Source organism: Chiloscyllium plagiosum, chromosome 6 (assembly GCF_004010195.1).
Source record: "Chiloscyllium plagiosum isolate BGI_BamShark_2017 chromosome 6, ASM401019v2, whole genome shotgun sequence".
NCBI lineage: Eukaryota > Metazoa > Chordata > Chondrichthyes > Orectolobiformes > Hemiscylliidae > Chiloscyllium > Chiloscyllium plagiosum.
Genome location: NC_057715.1, coordinates 76,631,294 through 76,650,873, shown reverse-complemented (window position 1 = coordinate 76,650,873; position 19,580 = coordinate 76,631,294). Strand labels below are relative to the sequence as shown.

At 39.9% G+C, this 19,580-nt stretch overlaps 1 long non-coding RNA gene across 2 annotated transcripts in view; it reads left to right on the top strand.

Moving 5' to 3' along the window:
* Nucleotides 1-9,387: 9,387 nt before the first annotated feature.
* Nucleotides 9,388-19,580, top strand: part of LOC122550731 — a 34,310-nt gene continuing 24,117 nt past the window's right edge. For both annotated transcript variants that reach the window (XR_006311931.1, XR_006311932.1), the window contains exons 1-2: nt 9,388-9,476; nt 9,869-9,973. This is a non-coding gene — a long non-coding RNA (uncharacterized LOC122550731). The remainder of the gene's footprint in view (nt 9,477-9,868; nt 9,974-19,580) is intronic.

Sequence of the window (19,580 nt, the reverse complement as noted above, 5' to 3'; positions counted from 1 at the left end):
GTTTGGCCAGGCCCAGGAGCAGACCCACGAGGAGGTCTTCAGACCTGCCCTCCCTCCTCCGTACCGGGTGCGCGAAGATCAGGAGCGTGTTAAAGTACCTAGCACACTGGGTAATTCACCTGCCCTGCACATCTTTGGACTGTGGGAGGAAACTCATGCAGTGAATGTGCAAACTACACACAGACAGTCACCCAAGGCTGGAATCGAACCTGGGACGCTGGTGCTGTGAGGCAGTAGTGCTAACCACTGAGCTACCATGTCACCCCACCATTCCTGTTCATATCTGTTAATCAGGTTAATGGCCTCATTCAGGGATATCATATTCTAGAACATCGACCTGGCTGACCTTGTTCCAATCACTACAACAGGCTTCCAGGTAATTAAAAATAGATGCAAGCTGCACATCCAAGAATGTATAACAAGTGCAATCCAAATGCAGAATCACATCACTATAGATATTTTATTTTGGGCTTTGCACTTTACCCATTTATAAACAATGGAAGGATGTTTGTTTGAGTTGATCAGCAATTATTGTGTCATACAGTCGGTGTACCTGGCATCAAATGGCACTGAAATTTATACATATCATGACTTAATTATGTGATAGGCAGAATGGCTTTTTGCACTAATGGCTGCATCCTGCTCGTGGAAAATAACACTTGCATAGCTAATTTTCATGGTATCTCAAAATATCTTGCCTAGCATGCTGTTGGAATTTTTGAGATAGCTTCCTTTTCCAACTTTAAAAAGTGGACCGGGCACTTTCTGGATCCTTTGGCCCATTTGCAAGTGTGTGTGACACATAGTGAACAATGATCTGGTCAGGTTAGCTACTGTTCAGTGGCTTAGCTGTATCATGCTTTATTTCTGTTTAAAAGGTGAGCAGATGTAAAGATTGCTGATACAGAAAGTCTTAGTGCACATGGAGCTGTATGAATCTCAAATATACTGATGGTGAAAGTACAAACACAAGGAAATGTTGGAAAAACTGAACAAATATTTTGCATCCTTTTTCAATACAGAAAACACAAAAAAATCCTCACTGAAAATGAAGAGAGACAAATGAAGAGAGACAAATGAAGAGAGACAACTTAAAACAATTAACACAAATATGGGAAATAGGGAAATTTTTGCCTTCAGACAGGAAAATACAAATTCCCTAGAAATGATAATGATCAGAAGTCTTACTAAGAATGAGGAACTAAACAGGTTAGTATTGATTTTAAAAAGTATTTGGGAAATAATGAGACTGAAAATTGACAAATCTTCAGAACCTGATGATGTACATCTCAAGAGTGTTGGTTATAGAAATAGTGGATGCATTGATAATCATCTTTCTAAACTCTAAATTGTGGAATCTGATATCAGTAGTAAGGAAAATATTAGAATTTATTAGAAAGTATGCACTGACTTGGCAGGGTCAAAACAGACAGGATCAACATGGGAAAATACATTTGACAAACTTGTCTACTGCGCTATGTATACAGAGGGATGGAGCCTGATTTGATTTGGTTGTCAGTCTCCATGTTGTAACACAACTGGGGACTCAACCAGGATCTTGAAATACAAAGTAGATCTGGAATTGAAGTCTGGTACTTAAGAGTGAGTAATTGGACACTAAGTTGATACAGAGACATAAGGATGTTTCTCTGGTATGGTTGCACAATACAACTGAAGCTAAGCTAGTAGATCTAGCCAGCAAATCGGAAATAAAGTTGCCAGAGAATATAAGGCAGCAGGAATTGTAGATTTAAGAATGAAATGGTTGGGTTTAGTGGAAACAGGGAGACTAAATGGGAAAAGTACTGCATTGGATGCATTAGAGAACCCTGACTTGTAGTTTAGGCAAATGGAAATGAGAAAATGATGGCATTCCAAAGGGCAGAAGAAAGAAAGAGAAAGAGGAAAAAGAAAGATTTCCAAAGAGCATTAAAACTTAAAGCACTGGAACTCGAAAGGGAAACAAAAGAAATGAACATAAATTAAAAATGCTGCAGCTACATTCTAATGGATAACAAATACAGTTGCAGCTGAAGGACCAGTGTAGTTTATACATCATGATAGAGAGTATGACATGGAAGGAACATGTAAGCAGGTCTTATAACTGTATATGAGTAGTTAGCTGGGTTGGCATTAAATCCAGCAAAAACTGAATTTGCAAAAGCAAACGTGACATATGTAGGACAGACAGGTGTCAACCAGAACAGCAGAAGTTAACACTTTAATTGACTTTCCCACCCCTAGAACAAAATGAGAGATAATGACGTTCTTGGGGATGTGCAGATTTCATCACATTTTTAACCCTAATTTTAGCACTGTAATGATAGTGCTACAAAAATAGACAAAATATGTTCTGGTCAACAGAATACCAGGCAGCCTTTCAAAAGCTAAAAGCAATTTTAATGAATTTATTGATTACACTCACTTTTAACAAACCAATTACATTTGCAGTAGACACGATCAATTTGGGGATTGGAGCAATTCTCTTAGAAAATGACGAGACTGGAATGGAGAAGCCCGTGGTTTAGTTTTTGGAGAAACTGAACGACATCAAGAAGATATTCAACCATAGGAAAGGAAGCACTGGCAGTGTTAGCAGCTCTTCAACATTTTGAAATTTATGTTTGAAGTGAGAACTAAAAGACTTCGATTTTACTGACCATAATTCATTAACTTTTGTTGAAACGTTTTGGTCCTAAGACTACAAGGTTGTTCAAATGGAGTTTAGATCTGCAGCAATTTAACATATAATGTTAAATTATATGTTATAATTAAAGGAAAGAAAATGTAATTGCTGACACTTTACCCTAAATGTAAACCACTGTGAATTTAAGAACCTGATCAACAAAGCTGAATCGTAGTTAAGAATCTGGAGGGAAGAAGAATGAACAGTAGTAAGTTTTGGTTTTGTTGGTCGTTTACGCGATATTAACTTTGTCATTAAAGGTAGCTTTTAAAAAAATCTTTCAAAAATCAACCAATAAAACATTCATATATGCCTGTGGAACAATACATCATGAAAATTGCTAGTAATCTGGTCAGTTTTGTTGTTTGCTTTTTCAAAGAAAAATGATTCTTTAAATGTTTTTGTTGTTTGTCTTTTGTATGATGGCACTCAAAACAAGTTATAATCATAGAGATGTGTAGCATCTCTATGATGCTTTGGTCCAACTTGTACACGCTGACCAGATATCCTAAATAGACCCTTTGGTCCAACTTGTACACGCTAACCAGATATCCTAAATTAATCTAGTCCCATTTGCCAACACTTGGCCCATATCCCTCTAAGCTCATCCTACCAATGCACCCATCCAGATGCCTTTTAAATGTTGTAATTGCAGCAGTCTCCACCACTTCCTCTGGCAGCTCATTCTATATACGCACCGCCCTTTGCATGAAAATGTTGTCCCTTAGGTCCATTTTATATCTTTCTCCTCTCACCCTAAACCTATGCCTTCTAGTTCTGGACTCCTCCAACCCAGGGAAAAGACTGTCTATTTTCCCTATCCATGCCCCTCATGATTTCATAAACCTCTATAAGGTCACTCCTCAACCTCCGATGCTCCAGGAAAACAGCCCCAGCCTATTCAGCCTCTCCCTATCGCTCAATACTGCCAACCCTGTAAATCTTTTCTGAATCCTTTCAAGTTTCACAACATCCTTCCTACTGGAGGGAGACCAGAATTGCACACAATATCGTAAAAGTTGCCTAATGTCCTGTACAGCCGCAACATGACCTCCCTACTCCTATACTCAATGCACTGACCAATAAAGGAAAGCATACTAAATGTCTTCTTCACTATCCTATCTATATGTGAGTCTACTTTCAAGGAACAACGAACCTGCGCTCCAAGGGCTCTTTGTTCAGCAACACTCCCCAACACCTTACCATTAAGTGTATAAGTCCTGCCCTGATTTGCCTTTCCAAAATGCAGTACCTCACGCTTATCTAAATTAAACTCCACCTGCCACTCCTCAGCCCATCTGATCAAGATCCCATTGTACTCTGAGGTAACCTTCTTCGCTGTCCACTACACCTCCAATTTTGGTGTCACTTGCAATCTTACTAACTATACATCCAAACAGACATTAATTAAATTACTTTGAACATAGAACATTACAGCGTAGTACAGGCCCTTCGGCCCTCGATATTGTGCTGGCCTTGTCAAAACAATCTGAAGCCCATCTAACCTATATTCCATTCTCATCCAGATGCCTATGCAATGACTATTTAAATGCCCCTAAAGTTGGTGAGTCTACTACTGTTGCAGGCAGTGCGTTCCACACCCCTATTACTCTCTGAGTAAAGAAACTACTGCTGACACCTGTCCTATATCTATCACACCTCAATTTAAAGCTATGTCCCCTCGTGTTAGCCATCACCGAGAAAAAAGGCTCTCACTTTCCAACCTATATAACCCTCTAATTATCTTATATGTCTCAATTAAGTCACCTCTCAACCTTCCTCTAACGAAAACAGCCTCAAGTCCCTCAGCCGTTCTTCGTAACACCTTCCCTCCATACCAGGCAACTTCCTAATAAATCTCCTCTGAACCCTTTCCAAAACTTCCACATACTTCCCATAATGTGGTGACCAGAACTACACGCAATACTCCAAATGCTGCCACACCAGAGTTTTTTTACAGCTGCAGAATGATCTCATGCTTCCGAAACTCAATCGCTCTACCAATAAAAGCTACACACCATAGGACTTCTTAACAACCCTATCAACCTGGCTGGCAATTTTCAAGGAACTATGTACCTGGACACTGAGATCTCTCTGCTCATCTAACTACCAAGAATCTTACCATTATCCCAGTACTCTGCATTTCTGTTACTCCTTCCAAAGTGAATCAACTCTCACTTTTCCGCATTAAACTCCATTTGCCACCTCTCCTCCCAGCTCTGCAGCTTATTTATGTCTCTCTGTAACCTACAACATCCTTCATCACTATCCACAACTCTACCAATCTTTGTGTCATCCTCAAATTTACTAACCCATCCTACTACAAACCTGGTGTCTGGAATTGATTATTCATAAAGTCTGGACTAGTTAATCAAAATCTGGTTAGGAACCATTGGGGCCAATTTTGAGGGTCTTTGAAGGTTTTGATTCTGTCGTGTTGAGAATATAGAGGCTGATTTGATTTGCTGTCTTCATGTAGCAACGTAGAGAACAAATCAGAAATTGAAAATTCAAAGGTTTATTCTCTCCTTGCACCCCCCCCTCCCCTCCAGAAATAAGACTGATAACATGGAGATGCTTCAATGATTAGGCAGCATCATGTTTCATCATCCATAAAACTATAAGGAACTTACAAAATCCATCACAGAATGATAAATCAATTTGTGTGGATAGAGCAGGAAGAATAGTTTTGGCTGTTCATGATATTAATAGAGGGGATGTGTGACATGTAAAACAACACCATTCCAGACTCAATCCAGACAAGTTGCTCAAGTGAAGGAGAAGATTAAGTTTGTGATGAATAATGATTTTGTTGAATTGAGTTTTAAGAGGTAGAGCTTGACTATTGTGATAGTACTGAAACTGAATGGATAACAAAGATTCTGTATTGATTATTGCAAAGTAAATATGGTAGCAAAATTAAAACTTGTATCCTATTCCAAGATTAAAAGACTGCATTGAATCAATTGAACACATACAATGATAGGCTTTGGGAACAACAGATGGACTTTATCAATACAAAGTCATGCCATGTGGAATGAAAAATGCAATGACCTTCTGAAGGACTATGCAACTGTCATTTACATCAGTGATTTGTTTGATTATAGCCAAACCTGGGAAGAATTGACATGACTTGACTGAACTGTTTGATTTACTACAAAAGCCAGTTTGGTTATTAATCTTGTTTAAAGTGAATCTGCCAAAGCCAAAGTGACTTATTTGAGTGTCATCTGTTTTAAGAAGATCAAGTAGCGTCAAGAGAAGTGAATGTACTTGAATTTTTGTGTTATGATGGTAAGAGAGGATAGTACTGCAAGTTTGTTCCGAAATTCTGCCATTTTCTTGCACCTTAAACCTGGAGTCAGAGATGTACAGCACGGAAACAGACTCTTCGGTGCAACTCTTCTGTGCTGACCAGTTGACCTAAATAAATCTAGTCCCATTTGCCATCATGACTTGGCCCATATCCCTTTAAACCCTTCCTCTTCATATACCTATCCTGATGCCTTTTAAATGTTGCAATTGTGTCAGCCTCCACCACGTTCTCTGTCAATTTATTCCATTCCACTCTGCATGAAAAGGTTGCCCTGAGACTTGTTGAAGGCAGAAAATGTGAATGCAAGAGGGCCTTTAAGAAATTGAAAGCTGTGCTGACAAGCGCATAGTATACGCTGTACCAAATTGAGAAGCCATTTAAACCAGATGTTCATGCCAGCAAAATTAATATGGAGGCCGTTTTACTGCAGGACATCAAGATAGGGATGGAATGACGTATCAGTTATTTTTGTAAGAAACTGACTGCATGTCAAATATATCCAAACCCTGTTGAGCAGGAGACAGTGAGTCCTGTGTTGAAATATACATCAGCAATGTGGAACAAACTGTTAATTACAATCTTTTGATTTTCTTGGGAGAAACTTCGAAACAAGACATTATGATTGTTTTAGCGGATCTTAATTCTTTAACCATACAATTTGCAAATAATGCTTGAAAGGAATTTTTTTTAAAGCTGAATGTTTTATCAAGAGCACATATACAAGACACAGAATACTGTGGTACACATGGACTTATGCAATGTATGGTTGCTTTGTAATTCATTCTAAGTTTAATGTCAATTTGTTACTACTGTTAACGTGGCAGTGAATTCGTGTCAAGATCATTTTTGATTGGCAATGAAAATACCATCTAATCATACCTCAATTGCATATTTATTCCTTTTTGGTACATGAGATACAGATGTGTGATAGATCATAATTAATTTTAGAATGTGGATGCTGAATTATGGTATGTGGGCTTTGGTCTGTTTGTGAGAGGTTTTAATAATTAACTTGCCAGTATTGCTAGAGCTATGTTATTTTTAAACTAGGACAGGATACCTCCTCAAATATTAAATGGAATTTGTTTGCATTGGGAGAGTTTTAACAATGGAGTGTAAAGAGCATTATCTTGCTTTCAGTTAAAAGAATCAGGAACTGAGTTTTTTTTATTTGCTCAGAGGAAAAGAAACCATAGCTTGGAAAGCTTTTAGTAGTAATCTGCAGAGATCGTGCTTGAAGTTAAATGAATGAAACTGTTCCTCCTGCTGAAAGGAGATTATTCAAAACTGTTAGGAAGCAATTTACCTCAGCGTAAAGACTTTACTTTCAAAATTCCAAACTGTTTGTTTAGAACAAGAAAATTTAAAATCAGTTGTGTGACGACTTGAGAAAGAGACAATCAAACTCTCAGAGTAGAAAGTGAAAGAAGCAGTTAAGTCAAGCCTGCATTGGTTGTATAGTAGGGAATTCTCTGACATTTTGAATATTGTAAAGTGATGTTGTGGGATAGATGGGATTGTATTTTATAATGCACTTTGAAAGCTTTCAAACTGTGTCCTAAAAATTGTAAATAGTTTGGTTTATTCTATTTGATCTTCATTTCTTTTACAACATCAACAGTAAAGTAGAAGTTTAAGTAAAAAAAATTAAATCTGCAGTGACATATGTTTTCATTTCTGTAAAAGATCACTTTGTTAAGGCAAAACGATCCATCAAACTAGATTTTAGTCTGAGATCTGACTGGTCTGGTAGTAACTTTAGCTAGGAATGTAAAAAAAGGATAGAGATAGAAATCAGGTGGAGTCAATATGATTATGGGAAATGGAAACTGTATTTGCCTAATCAGTTTTTTGAGGTAGTAACAAGCTGGATGGCTAAAGGTGAAGTAGTAAATGTAGTGTATTTCGATTACCAAAGGTTTTGGGTCTCATGTTAACACGGACAAGGAATTGGTGAGCTATTTGTAGGGAGAGTGTTGTGGCACAAACTTGGAAATGCTGAAGAAACTCAGCAAGTTTGGCAACATCTGTGGACAGTGACACACAGTTAACAATTCAAGTCCAACATGACTTTTTTTTTTAAACAGAACTTCTGGGAAGGATATAAAGAGTCTGTAAAAGGATTTAGCTGATTAAGTGCATAAAGACTTGATAGATGGAGCATTATGTGGGATAATGTGAGCTTGTGCACTTTGGAAGAACAGACCAGCAGAACATTAAATAAACAAAGAAGACTCAATGGTCTGTGGTACAAAGGGATCTGGGTACGCTGGTAGATGCATCACAAAAGTCACCATCCAGATACAGCAAGTAATCAGAAAGGCAAATTGAATGTTGACCGTTATTAAAAGGGAAATGGAGCATAAAAGCAAGGAAGTGTTGCTACTACTGTACATGGTGTTAATGAAACAGCATCTGGAGAACTATTTTCAGTTTTCATATCCTTAATTAAGAAAGGCAATTCATCAATGAACAAAGGTTAATTTCCAACTTGAATTTTTTTAAAAAGTAGAAATTAGTGTATTTTCCATAGCAAAAGATGATTTTAGTGAGAAAATAAATTGTTTTGACACAAAGGAATTAGGAAGCTGAATCAACATGTCGCGGGGTGGGGGGGTTAGGAATAGTAATATTAAGGATCAGAAAATGCCAGGAGTAACGTATAGACCCCCAAACAATACTGCACCATCGGTCATAACATTAAAGGAAATAGTTAACTCTGCCAACAAAGGTGGGTGGAATTAATACTTTTGCTCCTGTTAGTTAACCTGTAAATAACAAACCTCAAATGCTAATGAAGCTCAATGAAACATGGCACCGAGGCAAAGTATGCTCCAAGGAAGCAATTCTTTGTAGGAAAGATACAGATTCGAATACAGGTTTTAGATTTGTTTTAATAAAAATACTTTGTTAAAGTGCCAAAGTAGTATGCCTCTTTTCCTAATATTAAGATTACTGCGGATGGTTTTATTTAAAATGTTGTTCATGGTTTTTGACGGTTTTGGATTGTCTCAGTTGCTGAGGTCAAATTTGTCACATCAAAATGTGAATGGATTTTTCAGAGCAGATAGATAAATGTGGATTTGCTTGAAGTCTCCTCAGAAAATAGAAGCTCTTAATAAAAAGTTGTCCTTCCCAGCTCATAGTTATAACGCACCGAGAATCGCTTAAGATGACAAAGGCAGGGTACTTTTAAAAAGGCATGTGCAATGATTGGAATGAGGGTCAGGTGGGTATCATGGACTATGAGATTCTTGATTGAAGCTGTCAGCCAGGGCACCCTCTGATTGGCCCAGCTTAACAATCCCAATCAAGAATCTCAGTCAATAAGATCCACATGGCCCTCAGTCAAATCACTATACCATGAAATGTAGTCATTTCTGATGCTCAGGGAGAATCAAGTTTACTCATGCAAGGAATATAGAAGGTTGGCCTTCAAGTGCAGCAATTAATCAGGAGGATAAATGGCATTTGGTGGGTATTGCAAGGACACTAAAATTACTAAAGGAAAGAGATTTTGCTGAAAATATCCTGGTGTTCAGATTTAGCCTCCATATTGAAGGATGGATTTGAATTGACAATGGGACATCAAACAGCAAAAGTTTCAGCAGTTTTTGGGACAAGGGGTTGTCCTGGGATGTCAGTCTAATTAAGCCTATATTTTCTGGTGTTTTAATAATTTCATTCCTCTAAACTCAAGATGACATTGAAGGGCTTGGTATGATACAAATTAATATTTCTTCTCCTCTATGGACACGGTCTCAGGAATATAAGCTGATCATCGTGCATTGAAAGGAGGAGAAATTTCTTTGCTCAAGTTGAGTTTTTTTGGAATTCTTATTCTCCATTGTTGAATTTATATTTAGTGTCTCAGTTTGAAGGGTACTGAGAATGGGCAGGAAAATGAAGGCAAAGATGAAGATCAGCCATGATTGTTTTGAATCGGGTCCAGGGCTGGATGGATAATTCAGGTACTATTTCTTTAATTTCTAATTTCCAATAAATATAAGTCTTAACCTAATTACTCTAATTTATAAATAAAACTCACCAATATCTTAAAGTAAGTTTAAAGTCACTAGTAGAACTATACTTTAATTGTATTTAAATTTTCACTGACAATGACTAATGCAAAAAATCCTGTCTGTTAATTACGTGCAACTTCTTTCCATATTAAACAGAGAACTAGGAGTCACTTTTTTTTACACAATAAAGAGGTAGCCCATTACAAATAGATGAGGTGTGTGTTTGGAACCCTTCCTGAAAATGTGGTGCAAGTAGTGTTCTTGAATACTTCTAAGGCACAGGTGGATTGATCATCCCTAAGAAAGGAGGATGAAAGATTGAGGTGTATGTGTGCATGCATACAGATCGGAGGTTTTAATCAGATCAGCCATGATCTTGAGTGTGGAACAAGAGTGAGGCTGAAAGACCTACTGTTATGTATATAGTTGTGTATTCTACTCGTGTAGGTCAGGTGACCCAGAGACAGGCACTGGGGAAGCAGACTAAAACCAACTGAGAGACCTACATTAAAGTATTCCCTGTTCAAGTTTACCCTCTGTCAAACTTGTTTTCCATCTATAGTTCTAGTGAACCACAATCATAACTGGTGATGAGTGGGGGGTCTGGCTCTCAAACTGAATGAACACCATTTCTTTTGTCAAGCGTAAGAACGTTGTCTGGACTTAAAAATGGTGTTGCTTTACAGAAGTAAGAGAAGCAGTCGTGAAGGAAGTCTGGCTGTGGTGAACGCCATGGAAGAATGGGATGCAACAGGGTGTAGGGTGAGAGCAGTAGTTAGGAGATTCAGGCTACAGATGGCTGAAGAGGAGAGTACTCATGCGGAGCTTATTGAAATTGTTGTTGAGACTGGCTGACACCAGGGAAGAAAGGTACGCTAATAAACAGTGAGGGACGCCGATGTGTACAGTGCTCACCTAGGGGACTTAGTCTGAACGGCTACTATACTCAAGTGGGGGGAGAAAGTGAACGGTAGGAAATCCAGATGGTGGGACCATTTGAAGAGGAGACAAAGTTAGATTCTGCGTAAGGTGACAAAATGGCTGGAGATATAATGGTTTTCTTAAGCATCACTGGGAGAAAGACCTTCACAATTCTAATGAGTCTGAAACCAGAGAAATCTGTGGAGAAGACTAATTAGTTTTGCATTAAACACCACAGACTATCACACTTTCCATTTTCATAAACAGGTGCAGGATGAAAGAGTTCACTACCCAATTTATAGCCATCTTAAATGAGGTTAGTGGAACATTGCTAATTTGGAAGGCTCCTCCAAGAAACTTTGTTGGACTCTTTGGTTTGTGGCCTCCACCATGACTTCTAAAAAGGAAGGTATTAGCAAGGATAAACCTGTATTTCAAGGCAGCTTTTGAAATTTGCTACTTTGATGGGGATGGCTGCCAACCAGGATACTCAGCATAGTATGATACCAACTGTAGAATGGTGCCTGTGGCCCTCCCAGTGGCCACAAGGAGCCAACATGGTGGGAGTGCAGTGCAGCAGGTGTAAGCAAGTTGGGCATATTGCATAAGATTGCTGGGTACAAGTCGAGCAATATGTTTCAAAGGAGACCATTCAGAAGACAAGACATAAGATACATGCTGGAAAGGTGTTGCTGGAAAAGCGCAGCAGGTCAGGCAGCATCCAGGGAACAGGAGAATCAACGTTTCGGGCATAAGCCCTTCTTCAGGAATGAAGAAGGGCTTATGCCCGAAACGTCGATTCTCCTGTTCCTTGGATGCTGCCTGACCTGCGCTTTTCCAGCAACACATTTCCAGCTCCGATCTCCAGCATCTGCAGACCTCACTTTCTCCATAAGATACATGCTGCCAGCCAGAGTAGACTGAGTCAAGACCGGTCTGTGGGAGAAGCAAAAGAGTCAGCAGAGTTTTGGTTAAGTATCCTCTGAAGCTGATTGTTTCTGGGTACTGCCCAAATTAGAGGGCAAGATAGTTATGATGGAAGTAGATGCAGATACATTGGTGTCCCTGATTCCTGAATCAGTATGTAGGGAATACTTAAAGGCACTGCCATGAAGCCTGCCAACTGTATGCTACAGTTACATGGAACAAGTGATGCCACTGAAGAGCTATGTACTTGTAAAGAGACAACTGTGCCAAATTTTTTATATAGTTTAGAATATTACAGAAATTCAAGTTAATAGGTTGATGGACTTAAAACTAGTATGCAAGAGTTCTGGATAGGTATAGGATTCCTTCAGAGGAACTCCATGGGAAATGGAAGAAGAAATTAAACTTTGGTTGAAGCAGGAGGCTCAGCCAACAAGTCTGAAGGCATGACCGGTACCATGTGCCATCTAGCTTAACTGGAATAGCTGATTAACTTGGGAGTGTTGGAATCAGTTACGCTCAATGAACGGGCCACTCCATTTGTTCCCACCTTAGACAGATGGCTTGGTGAGGATTTAAGGTCACTGTCAACCTAGCCCTACGTGTGGGTCAGTACCACTTCTGTTCATTTGGGGATGTACATATATTTGGAAAGGCAAGGACTGATTAGGGATAGTCAACGTAGCTTTGTGTCGGAAATCATGTCTCAAACTGAGTTTATTGAAGTATAACAAAGACTGAGGGTAGAGCAGTAGATGTGATCTATATGGACTTCAGTAAGGTGTTCAAGGTTCCCCACGGGAGACTGGTGATCAAGGTTAGATCTCATGGAATACAGGGAGAACTAGCCATTTGGATACAGAACTAGCTCAAAGGTAGAAGACAGGGTGGATTTTCAGACTGGAGGCCTGTGACCAGTGGAGTGCCACAAAGATCGGTGCTGGGTCCTCTATTTTTTGTCATTTAAATTATTTGGATATGAGCATAAGAGGCACAGTTAGTAAGATAACACCGAAATTGGAGGTGTAAGTGGAAAGTGAAGAGGGTTACCTCACATTACAACAGGATCTGGACCAGATGGAGTTTAATTCAGATAAATGCAAGGTGCTGCATTTTGGGAAAGCAAATCTTAGCAGGACTTATACACTTAATGGTAAGGTCCTAGGGAGTATTGCTGAACAAAGAGACCTTGGAGTGCAGGTTCATAGCTCCTTGAAAGTGGAGTCACAAGTAGATGGGATAGCGAAGGAGGTGTTTGGTATGCTTTCCTTTATTTGTCAGCGTATTAAGTATAGGAGTTTGGAGGTCCTGTTGCGGCTGTATAGGACATTGGTTAGGCTACTGTTTGGAAGCAATTCTAGTCTCCTTCCTATTGGAAAGATGTTGTCTGAACCCTTTCAAGTTTAACAAGATTTAAAAGGATGTTGCCAGGGTTGGAGGATTTGAGCTATAGGGAGAGGTTGAACAGACTGGGGCTGTTTTCCCTTGAGTGTCGGAGGCTGAGGGGTGACCTTATAGAGGCTTACAAAATTGAGGGGCATGGATAGGCTAAGTAGACAATCTTTTCCCTGGGGTTGGGAAGTCCAGAACTAGAGGGCAGAGGTTTAGGGTGAGAGGGGAAAGATATATAAAAAGAGACCCAAGGAGCAACTTTTTCACGCAGAGGATGGTATGTCTACGGAATGAGCTGCCAGAGGATGTGGTGGAGGCTGGTACAATTGCAACATTTTAACAGGCATTTGGATGGGTGTATGTATAGGAAGGGTTTGGAGGGATATGGAACTAATTGGGTTGGGATATCTGGTCTGCATGGACAGGTTGGACTAAGGTCTGTTTCCATGCTGTACAGCTATGACCTGTTCAGCAGGCTGACTTGGGAGAAGGCAGATGGGGCCACTATGTAGTCCCAATTACTGCTGACAATAGTGATACCAGAGATTTGGTCCTCTACAAGCAACTTCCTTTTGGTATTACAGTACTCTGTTAAGAGTTGACAGAAGTATGTCAAAGTGAAAAAAGGATTGGCACTGTTTTCAGTGTTAAGTTCACCCATTTCCTTCATGGCAGGCACTTCATGTTGTTGACAGACCATAGGCCACTAACCTCCATTTCTGGCCTGAATACAGGGATACCGTCAAAGACCGCAGCATGCCTACAGAGATCTGTTTACCCCTATGAAATCAGATACCAATAGCTAGAGAAGCACTGCAATGCAGATAGTGTTAAGCTTACCATGACTGAGAATTCACAAGAAGCAAGGTACTGGTGTCAACGAATTAATGTGAAATGCTACCCAGATTGATCCAGTCTTTAATCTAGTGAAGGACTTCTTTGAGAGGAAAGATTTGACATAAAAACACCCAACATTACACTTGTCCACGTCTGAGTTATTCATATCAGACAGCTGTTTAATGTGGGGAACAAGTTGTAACCCTTCCCTGGTTAAGAGGAAAGGTGTTGGAACAAGTGATCTAAGGGCACCCTAGTGTGGTGTGAACACTATAAAGATTGGGAGTAGACAAGCAGGAGGCTGGGTGAACATAGCCAGTCAGACAGCATCAAGAGGTGGAGGAGTTGACGTTTCAGGTGTAACTCTTCAGGACTGAAGGTTTACACCCAAAATGTAGACTCCTCCACCTCTTGATGCTGCCTGGCTTGCTGAGTTCTCCCACCCTCTTATCTACCTTGGATTACAGCATCTACAATTTGTCTCTGAAGATTATGACAGTGAGCACTGCTTCTCAATGTCAACCACCAGCTGACAACCACGTTTGACTTAATGCAGCTCGAAGAGGCTAGAGGTGGTAGAGTGAAGTTAAGAAGGGCAGGTACCTCATGGTTGAAGATATTCCAAAGAGGCATTCAAGGCCAGAATTATACATCTAAGGGGAAAAAAGATGCGAGCAGTGGTAGTGGCTCAAAGACTAGGTCTACAGGAGACCATGCTGGTCAGGGCAGCTCCTGCTGGAGTGGGGTTTTAAATTGCAGTCCAGGAGAGACTGACTGATTGTCAGAGACTATGGAAGGGTAGTTTTTCCTTTTAGTTATTCCTGACAATACAAATATAATGCTTGTCTAAGTCCGAACTGAACATATTTTACATAGAAATCTATTAGTTAAGGGGAATACCCCAATAAATAGGGAAGGGCTGTTATTCATAAGTTAGGTGTGTATGTTACCCTTTAGAGGGTTAAAAACTGACTGCAGATGCTGGAAACCAGATTTGGGATTAGTGATGCTGGAAGAGCACTGCAGTTCAGGCAGCATCAGAGGAGCAGTAAAATCAACGTTTCAGGCAAAAGCGCTTCATCAGGAATACCCTGTATTCTTGATGAAGGGCTTTTGCCTGAAACGTTGATTTTACTGCTCCTCTGCTGCCTGAACTGTTACCCTTAGAGCTGGTCAGGTGACCTGGAGTAGGTGTGAGGGGAGGTAGTCTAAAACTCTGAAACTAAGAACCCGCAAAGTATTCACTGTTTACCCTCCACTCTCCTGGTGTTCAGTTTATGGTTTAGTGAACCACTAACATGATACCTACTTCAGCTCCAGCTTATGTTCATAATCATAGCTGTTAGATTTAAGGCTCAAATATCAAGCTAGAGATTTATTCCAAAATTCATAATTGTTTCTATATTAAGTATTAAACTTTATAGATTTAAAAATGGACTTTATCTCTTATGGACAATGGGTGTGGTCTTTCTCTGCCTGTAATCTGCATGGTTTGTACCCCCTTCCATCTTTCTCCCCCCCCCCCCCCCCCCCCATTGCACCTAGTGTGTACCAAAATTAATACTTCAACAGCAAATGTGTGGCAGTTTTAAAACTAGAGGTTGTTTTATTCTCAACTATCGCTCTCCAAAGCAAGTGTACACACTCACTCATACACAGAAAAGGACTGAAGGTAAGAGATTACCATTGACTCAGTCTGATTTCTCATAGCCAGCTTCTTGAATGGTGTTGATAATCTTGTAAAGTGAAGGTTTTGTGATTGCAAGAAACCTCTATCTGCTATCTTTAAATTAGAACTAGTCTGGTCACCTGACATCTTGCAGCTAGTTTGTCAGTCGAGATCAGACTGGTTGAACAGAGGGGCTTTAGTGTATCTGTTTACAAACCACTCTCCGCTGATCTTTAACACAATATGCTGCCTCTCTGCATGCTTTAAAAATACAAGGTCATTTTCCAAATTAGATGTAGTGTTAGACTGACTTCATAAATTGTTAATACTTCAGAGCAGTAATTTAGTGTTGCCCTACCTCAGTCAAAGCAAAATGCTCAAGAGACTGTTCTGTCCCTCCAGGGCCCATAATAAAAATGGAGGCAAAAAACTATCACCCATGTGCACAGAGACACGAGTTCACTGCTTTCAAGCAGCAGTTTCTCCATTAACTACATTTTACAGGGAAGAGCATGCAGATAAGGCAATGTACACATTGATTGTAATAGTCACCCAATTAATAAGTATCAATAGCAGAGACCAAGCCCTTTACTGTTATACAATAAATGTTCTTAACCTTGTTAACTAGATTCATACAATAGATACTTTGTCCCTTTAGCTGACCTTGCATACTGAATAATTCCAAAGTGATAAATGTTCTGCATAATGACTGCTTTTCCACTTTGTTAACCCATTATCCCTGCCTCCAGCGTTAACTAAGTTCTTATCGGAGTCATGCTCAGCTGATCTTGTTTTACAAAACTCAAATTAACTCTTTCCCTACTTGCTAACCTATGCACCTTCTCAAGAGAAGGCCACCTGTTTCAAAAAGTGTGGAAGATGTCAATGGCCAAACTTTGTTTGGTTTTTTTGGTGTGAAATATGGACGCAGGCACTCTGACCAGCACACAAACTGGAATTTTCAATCTTCAAACAGGTATGTGAACTCCCTGGGATGTCAGTGCCCATGCTAATTAGTTTTCTTTTGGAGACTCAATATTGCTGTGGTACAAATGCCACAAATTGCAGCAGCAATTTACCCAGTTAACTGGATCCAATTTTTGAAGTATTGACTGAAAATTCATAGTATCTCATACATGTACTGCTCGTGACTTTGTTTGAAAACTTTAACGTTAATTGATTTCAGTCTTGTGTACAAAAGCTCATAGCAAATTAATTTGTGAAAAACATTATGGAAAAGTGATTTCACAGAAACCATGATGACATGAAGTCTACTTCAACTGCAATTATTTCCACAAGTGCCATGATTTGGATACTGCAGGTCAGGTGATCAGAATCCCACAACCTCTTCAGTCAGTTATATCCTGCCCCAAATCTTGCAGGATCCTTGCTGGGTTGACATTGGCCTGGATTTAGTTGTAATAAGTATTGATAGCTGTGCCATTACTAAGGTAAATTCTGGAACCTACACATATACAGTATAGCTTAAATCCATATTGCTGTGTATACAATTAAATAAAACAGAATGCAAGAAACTTACACAATGGAAAGAAGTTACTGTTTCTACCAGCCAAAACCGCTATCTGGCCTAATCACTTTCAAGCTCTTGTCTTGCAACCTTTTTATAGGTTGTAACATTTTCACTGCATATTCATATACTCAAATTCAAAATGTAGCTGTCTCAATCACTTTCAGGCAGCAAGTAACATTACCATTTTGGGTAAAAATACTTCAACTCCCTTTAATCCTTATTATCTAAATCTGCTTCTTGACTATCTATCTCAAGAGGAATAGGTCTTTCGTATTCACTCTATCTAGGCCTTGCTGTAGGCTTTGCTGATAAGAGTCAGCACTGCAATCTCAACAGAGTACTTAACTTGCCAGTTCACAATAAAAACAGCTTAAACATTTAGCACTAATATTACAAGGAAAGCTTTTTAACTAACAGACTGATCATTACTGTTGAACTACCATAACTCAGTTAATTTTACAAATGAGATCTCATTTCCCATTGAGGAATGTTAAAGTAGCAGGATGCCAAGAAGTTACTGAAAATAAAGCTCTCTCATTCCTATCCAGTTACAAAATATTTTGTAACTATCATTTAAATCCAATATTTCCTTCTGTATACTTCCTGGTCGGGAGACTGCACAATCAGTGTGGATATTTCAATATAACTGGTTCAATAACCTCTATTGCTTGCTTTACTCACAGGCTCCACAGATGCCCAGTAGATGGCCAAGATTGCAAAAACATTGGAATAGTGGAAACCTTTGCTGTCAGTGGGTAGTTGTCAGCAAGATGAGTGGTGAATTCTGTCCTGAGTGCTAAATTCAGCCAATTGTCTTATTTGGACAAATAAGAACAGAACTTTTTTTGGGGGGGGGGGGAGAAATAACCAAGATTCAAGGAGGGCAGAGAGGCACATGTTGACTTCGACTATAGTAAAGCCTTTGAAAGGGTTCTGCATTGTAGACTACGTAAAGTTAGATCACATAGGATTCAGGGTGAGCTTGCCAATTGGATACACACTGACTTGATGGTAGGAGACAGGATTGCTTTTTGGACTGGAAGCCTCTGATTAGCAGTGGTGCCACTGGTACCTGGTATTCCTGATGAAGGGCTTTTGCCTGAAACATCAATTTTACTGCTCCTCTGATGCTGCCTGAGTTGCTGTGCTTTTCCAGCCCCACTAATCCAGAATCTGGTTTCCAGCATCTGCAGTCATTGTTTTTACCTAGTTGGGTCCAATTTTCTGATTCTCAATTATATAAATGCTTTGGATGAGAATACAGAAGGTTAGTTAGTGCTATCTACAAAACAACAAGATTGGTGGTATTGTGGACAGCAAAGAAGGTTACCTAAGATTACGTAGAGAACTTGATCAAATGGGTCAATGAACTCCATCTGCCATTTTTCAGCCCAATCTGGATAAATGCAAGGTATTCCATTTTGGTTTAAAAACAAACAAGGGCAGGACTTTAAGTGTAGGGCTTTGGGTAGTGATGTAGAACAGACCTAGGAGTTCAGGTACATGACTCTTTTTATAGTTTGCATCACATTGACAGGGTAGTTAAAGCATTTAGCATGCTTGCCTTTGTACCAGAGTATAGAAGTTGGGACTCTGAGTTGAAGTCATACAGGACATTGAGGTCGCTTCTGCACTACATCCAATTCTGGTTGCCCTATTATAGGAAGGATATTAAGCTGCAGACCGTTCAAGAGATTTGCCAGAATGTTACTGGGAGTTTGAGCAGATTTGTAGCTTGGGTGCTCGTTGCTGTGGTTCTGTTCGCCGAGCTGGAAGTTTTTGTTGCAAACTTTTCGTCCCCTGTCTAGGTGACATCCTCAGTGCTTGGGAGCCTCCTGTGAAGCGCTTCTGTGGTGTTTCCTCCAGCATTTATAGTGGCCTGTCCCTGCCGCTTCTGGTTGTCAGTTTCAGCTGTCCGCTGTAGTGGCCGGTATATTGGGTCCAGGTCTGTGTTTGTTGACGGAGTTTGTGGATGAGTGCCATGCTTCTAGGAATTCCCTGGCTGTTCTTTGTTTCACTTGCCCTATAATGGTGGTGTTGTCCCAGTCAAATTCATGTTGCTTGTTGTCTGCGTGTGAGGCTACTAGGGATAGCTGGTCGTGTCGTTTTGTGCCACGACCAGCTTTCCCTAGTAGCCACATACGCAGACGACAAGCAACATGAATTTGACTGGGACAACACTACCATTATAGGGCAAGTGAAACAAAGAACAGCCAGGGAATTCCTAGAAGCATGGCACTCATCCACAAACTCTGTCAACAAACACATAGACCTGGACC